Source organism: Silene latifolia, chromosome 11, assembly GCF_048544455.1.
Source record: "Silene latifolia isolate original U9 population chromosome 11, ASM4854445v1, whole genome shotgun sequence".
Classification (NCBI taxonomy): Eukaryota; Viridiplantae; Streptophyta; class Magnoliopsida; order Caryophyllales; family Caryophyllaceae; genus Silene; species Silene latifolia.
This window is the reverse complement of record NC_133536.1, coordinates 32,625,348-32,632,151: the sequence shown is the minus strand read 5'-3', so window position 1 is coordinate 32,632,151 and position 6,804 is coordinate 32,625,348. Positions and strand designations below refer to the sequence as shown.

Sequence of the window (6,804 nt, the reverse complement as noted above, 5' to 3'; positions counted from 1 at the left end):
GAATTCTTCACATTTCTGCAATAATGTACAAAAACACGAAAGTAGACGGAAATAGGGGGAATAGTAGCATAAACTACATAAATGAGCTCTGAAATGCGTGTAAAATGAGGTGTAAAACATCATATAAATGACACGCATCAAACTTCCCAAACCAAACCCTTGCTTGTCCCCAAGCAAGAACTAGACTCGATCCTAAAACCTAATGGAACGAGTTCAATCTCAGAGCGAAATGCAAACCGATTAGCCTAAACCAATTTAATGCAATAACTAGCAATCAACTAGTAATGTGAATCATGCAAACGAGTTATGAAGTCGTTAAAAACTGCTGAACCATCAACTAGAGAGACTTATCATATTGGACTCTCACGGGTCGCTCAAATCACTCAAATAAGCACAAGGTGAATAATGTATAAGATAGAAAGAATTCTTTTTGTAATGACTCTCACCTAACTACGACCTATAAGAACATGCCTGCAGTCTAACATGAAAATAATCTCTACAACCGTACATATGCATTCCAACCAAATGAATGACCATGACACATGCCGAGTTAAATATGGATATGTGAGGTAATGGGTAAGAAGAGGCAAAGATAATTATGGGAGTGTGGAGGTACAGGTGATCAAGCTAGTACCTAACAAAGCCATATGACAACATCCAACTTCTTGCTCAAAATTAACGATAAAACCCGGTGCGAATTATCAAGCACAAATCTCACAATCTCCTATATAAGTGTAATCAATCAACTCCCCATAAGATACAAATGCAACATGGGAGCAAAAATCGCCATTTAATAAGACCTTTGAATTATGCGAATTGATTTTCTTTTCCTTCTCGGGCATCAGTCGATCGACCAATGAGGCGAGTCGATCGACCATAGATCGAACTTATTTTTTTATTTTTTCCTTTTTTTTTCTTTCTTTCCTTCCTTTTTCATCTTCCCAACATCATCTCAAAATGAGCATTAGCTACCAAAAACAAAGTAACAATCCCAAGAACATAAACTGCTAGCTTGACAAAGGCAGGCTAAAATTAGGATGTAGTTAACGGGACAAAAAGGCTATTTCTGGCAGTGTGAAGCTTATGGGCAAAAATGAATAAAGGGGACCTCTTCTACATGTCTCAACAAACCACAAACCGAATGCATACAGGTATTAAGCAGATTAAGTTCATATTTATGCACATTGATATAACATGTCTTATAAGGAGTACTACTCACAATCCTAGATAAACTGGTCATGGATGACACCAGTTATAGGCTCTAAATCTTAGAAAATGATGTAGTTTGCCAAAAATCTAAGTCAAGTCTCAAGTTCAGCAAGATAATTAACGAAAACTCGTAGACTATGCATATATGATTCTACTAATAACATGTGAATTAGCAAGGCTTAGGCAAAAACAGCTGAAAATGCAATGTCATCATTGAAATACTACCATTCCGACTCGACCTATATGCTAAAATAAACGTGAAATTTTTTCAAATTTTTGAAATTTTTTCAATTTTTTTGGATTTTCTGTATATATGGAGAAATTAAACAACAATGCAAGACAAAAATGTAAACGTGAATGCAAGCAAATGAATTGCAACGCAAAACCCTTCCCCAAACCAAATCGCACAATGTCCCCATTGTGCAAAATCATGTAATGAAATAAAAGAGAAATGGGAATTTGCGTTAAATAAATAAATAAGACATGAAATAAGGACTCGGAAACTCACAAGACTTTAAGCGCAGCAAAAGGAAACCTCCCCAAACCAGTGTGAGCTAGGAGGTTTCAGTAGCCAGCAGTGCTACCAATAAGTACATGAACAGACAAACAATACCACTCGTAAAACCGAGAAAACAATAATTGGGACGTTAAAATTATGTATGAAAATGAGAAAATGGAAGAAAACAGAAATTAAGCGGAGAATAGAGCGGAGAAAAGACTCCCTCAATTCCGCAAATCGACCAAACACAGCAGGGGAATGATCGAAAACAGGTACAATAAATGGACGGTGATCAATGATCGACCACATCACCCGGTCGATCGACCACATCACCCGATCGATCGACAGAGTGAACAGAACGAAGCTCCGGAAATCGCAGCTCGATCGATCGATCAGACCGCGCGATCGATCGATCGCAATACTTTGTAAGTTCTGATTTCTTCAAATTAACTCAATAAATTGAGCTATCAAGGTCTATAAACCTGCAATTACACACAATAACGCGCCCAAAATTGCGCAAAACCCAAAGCAATAGTCTACAGTGTATAAAATCCTAAGCAAACTTATTAAAATGCGAAGTCTCGCGCACACGAAAAACGAAAAATAGTCTTAAAAAGCAATAAAATGAAAGTTTTTGAAAAAGTCTTAATCAACTAATAGTTGATCAAGAATGGCCACGGAATGGCCCACTTAGTCGGCTTCTGACTACAAGAACTAGTCTCAACAGTGCTCATCTCCTCAGCTGCACACTTCTCAACTCCGACATCCGCTAAACTCAACGGATCATCAGCCTCAACATCTCCCCAATTAATGACCTCGTCCGGCTCATCAAAATCCAAGTCGGACTCTCTCACTTTGACTGGCTCATCTTCAAGCTCCTCATCATTGCCATAGCTAAGACATCCTAAGCCGCCTCTTGAAACGACTGGCTCCCTCACAGCTGGAGCAACATGCGGCTCTTCCTTCCCCAAACCAGCTCCTGCAATATCTAAAACAGAAGAATCTTCCTCCAATTTGCTCTCAATCTGGGGCGGAGGTGTTATAACAGGAATAGGTGTAGAGACAGGCATATCAGGAAGAAAAAAATAGGATTTCTTTTCAGAAACCGTATTACAAGTTATTGGCCACATGGGATCTTTCTTCTTAGCCGTTTGGGCAAAGACAATGGAATGCTTACCTACTTTGAAGGTCAATGTCCCTGAACCAACATCTATAACTGCACCAGCAGTGTGCAGAAATGGTCTACCCAATATGATAGGAATGTGGGCATCCTCAGGCATATCTAGTACAACGAAGTCAACAGGGAAGAAAAACTTTCCTATTTGCACAGGAATGTCCTCTAAGAACCCTATGGGCTGGACCACAATTCGATCAGCCATCTGTACTGTCATGTTGGTGACTGCAAACTTAGTCAATTTTAGCTTCCTAGCAAGACTCAAGGGCATTACACTAATACTGGATCCTAGGTCACATAAGGCCTTCTCAATAGTAAAGGTGCCAATACTACATGGTACTGAAAAGCTACCTGGGTCTTCTAGCTTATGGGGTGCAGTATGAGTCAAATAAGAGCATGACTCTTCAGTTAGTGCGATAGTGTGCACAGTTTCAAGTGACTTCTTTTTAGACAACAGTTGCTTCATAAATTTCATATAAGCAGGCACTTGATTAACTAACTCGAGAAAAGGAACTTGTACGTTTAAGCTACGAATAACATTTTCAAATTTATTAAACGATACCTGTTCCTTCGTCGGCACCAATCTCTCTGGATAAGGGGCTGTAAGAAGTAACTTAGCCCTCTCCTCTAAATCTCTCATGCCGGCGTCAGTGGATTTAGGCTGAAAATCCACCACCTTCTCCTTGTTAAAGCTTGAACCCTCTTCAGACCGTCTCAAAAATGACCCATTAACCGTTGTCGGATCATATTTCGGAACCGGGACTGACCCATCAGCATTCGGGTCTTGCTCCAATATTTTCGGAGTACTAGTACCCCGAAACAAGTGCTCCCTCAAGTCATTTGGCATTGGAGGACGAAAAGACTCACCATCAGCAGCGTTTCCGGTCGATCGACCGGGTAGTGCAGTCGATCGACCGGCTTCTACAGGACCAGAAGCTACTGTTTCTCGGGGACTGGTCGATCGACTGGGTATATCAGTCGATCGACTGATGTACCTGGTAATCGTCTTTTTCTTTCCACTGTTCGTTCCAGCTTTCTTCTGACTCGATTCCGCCTCATCTTTTTCAGTGACATCTTCGACCATGGCGGGCCCATCAAGGGTAGACCCACTTCTCAAGGTAATTGCATTTAAGGTCTCCTTTTGATCAGTTTGCGTCGGTAAATGTCCCGGAGCTCGATTTGTATTCTTGCTAGCCAATTGGGCAATTTGGCTCTCCAACATCTTCATCCCGGCCTCTCTAGCTTGAGACTCTTTCAGCAACAAGTTTTTCAACTCGGCAAGATCAGAACCTTGGGATTGTTGCTGCTGCGGCACATAGGGAGGTTTTTGAAACTGTTGTTGCTTATGAGGGGGCACATAGTTTCTGCTTGCTGTCGCTCTTTGTGGAGGTGGAGTTGGATTTAGGACATTTTGGCTACTCCACCTCAAGTTTGGATGGACATTCGGCTCATAATAAGTGTTTGTTTGCCTATAATGTTGAAAGGCAGCACAAGACTCAAAGGGACTAGGACAATTGTTGGAAACATGTCCCTCAGCTCCACATCTTTTACAGACGAAAGGACCGTCTGAAACAGCATTCACATGATAGATCCCTCCTTTTGAAGCTCCTCCTAACTCGTACTTATCAAACCTCGCCGTGAGAGCTTCTAATGCAGCTTCAGAAGGGGATTCAGCAGCTCTCCTTTGATTTCCCCTGGAATTCTCATACTCAGCTTTATGGGTGGCCAAATCATCAATAATTTTCCAACCCTTAGTCTCTCCCATATTCTTCTGGAATCTGCCACTAGCTGCTGCATCCAGGATAGCTCTCTGATCGTCATAAAGCCCATTATAGAATTGATTGCATAGGCTCCATTTCTCAAACCCATGTTGCGGAATAGTTCGCACCAACTTCTTGAAACGGACCCACGCCTCATGAAAGTTCTCATCAGGACCCTGTTTAAAGCTCGTGATCTGAGCTCTAATGGCATTAGTCTTCGAGGCGGAGAAATACTTCTTATAAAACGCTAAGGCCAGCGAATTCCAGTCAGTGATCCCATTAACAGCTCGATCCAGGTCTCTGTACCACTCCCTTGCAGCATCACGAAGACAGAATATAAACATTGTCTCCTTCACCTGGTCCTGGGTTACACTGGTTGGTGGGGGTTTGGAACAGCAATAATCAATAAATATCTCCATATGCTTGGCTGCATCTTCATTTGCAGCTCCCCCGAATTGGTTCCTCTCAACCAAGTTGATATAAGAAGGCTTCGGTTCGAATTTTCTATCCGCTCCCGGTAATTCGAATCCCTTATATAGATTCGCAGCTGTCGGCTCAGAGTGACTTGCTATACTCGCTTCTTCAGCCATCTCTAGAAAATCTGGAGAAGTGACGGTCTCAGCTGATGAAGTAGAAATAGGAGATGATTGTGGATCCTCCTCAAACAGCTCGTTCTCGTAGTAACTAGACAGAGTACTCAGCTCTTCCTCTGTCGGCAATATCCTAGATGATCGTCTCAACTCATGCAAATTCTTCTCAATCTCAGGATTGAACGGTAGTAATTCACCACCCTGTGACCTGCGCATAAGAAGAATCTACAAAAAGAATATGAGAATAATTTAAGGAACAAATGTCCCTTAAACTAAGAAACAGACTAAAATAAAACAACTAAAAATTAGAACAATTGCCTCCCCGGCAACGGCGCCTAAATTTGATACCCGTCGTAAGGTGTCAAAAATAAATTTATAATTCCTAACTACAACTATAGATAGCGGTAGCAGGGTCGAACCACAGAGAGGCAGATGTAATTATTAGTTGTCAAAATTCAGTCCAAGGTAACAATGATGTGGGGGTTTGATTTGATTTGGTCTATAGCTAAAGGCAATGAAATGAAATGTAAACTAAATAAATGGATGAAATCAAATATTAAAAGGGTGCTAAGATGGTCGGTTCACTGTAGTTTCGGCGGCAGTATACTAGGTAGGTCTAAAACAATCACGTGAGACGGGAAATTAAGAAGTCCTCTCGGTCCATTCTTAACAGATAGCATCTTTCGATCTCGCTACAGGTCCCTAATATCACTAATACTGACTTTCGTCCTGAAAAGTGATTTATAAGTCTAAATTAAGTCATCTTTCGATCTCATTAATCTAGTCGTCTTAATTAGGTAGTCTATTTCCCTTCCTTATCTTTCGATCTTATTGGGTCGGTCAAATACTAAGCATTCAACTAGTCGCATGCATTCGATTCGTCAAATATATCAATTTAATTAGTTAAAACGAAGGTAATCCCACGAGGCCAGTCCATCGACCAGGGAACCCAGTCGATCAACCGGCGTGCGATTCAGGTCAAACAATTCTACGCCGCCTAATTCTACAGATCCCCAACATCCTAGCACGAATAATTTAGCTACTCATGACTATTACGAAAACAACAACAAGATTAATGAAATAAACTACTGAATTCATGCTTGAAATAATTGAACAAACAAATAACATAAAACGATAATGTTGGCTTCGGGAAACTAATCTAGCAATTTCTATACTATGAATAAAGTAAACTGAAGTAAGAGTAGAAAAATACCGAACGGAAGAATTACAGGAATAAAGATCAAAGACCGAAACCGAAAGTGACTTTTATTGAAGGAAATTATTCTAAGCTATGAACCCTAAAGAATTTCTGATAAAACTAGATCAAAAACTGAATGCCTAATCTGAATAACCTAGGTTACGTTATATAGGAATATACGTAACTTTATTCCAAAACCTAACACACAATGGGCTTCTAAATTCTCGATCTTCTTATTCACGTCAGAATAACGGCTTGGTCGATCGACCACACAAGGCAGTCGATCGACTTCTCTGTAATAAATAGTAGCTACTAGAACTCGTGGGTTGGTCGATTGACTAAGGGCAGCGGTCGATCGACTGAAGTAGCTGATA

The 6,804-nt window shown here is 40.8% G+C and overlaps 1 non-coding gene across 1 annotated transcript; it reads left to right on the top strand.

Moving 5' to 3' along the window:
- The first annotated feature begins 4,744 nt into the window (after window positions 1-4,744).
- On the top strand, window positions 4,745-4,851 carry LOC141616224 (small nucleolar RNA R71). The gene has a single exon (XR_012530582.1). It is a non-coding gene; the product is annotated as a small nucleolar RNA R71 (small nucleolar RNA).
- Window positions 4,852-6,804: the final 1,953 nt, after the last annotated feature.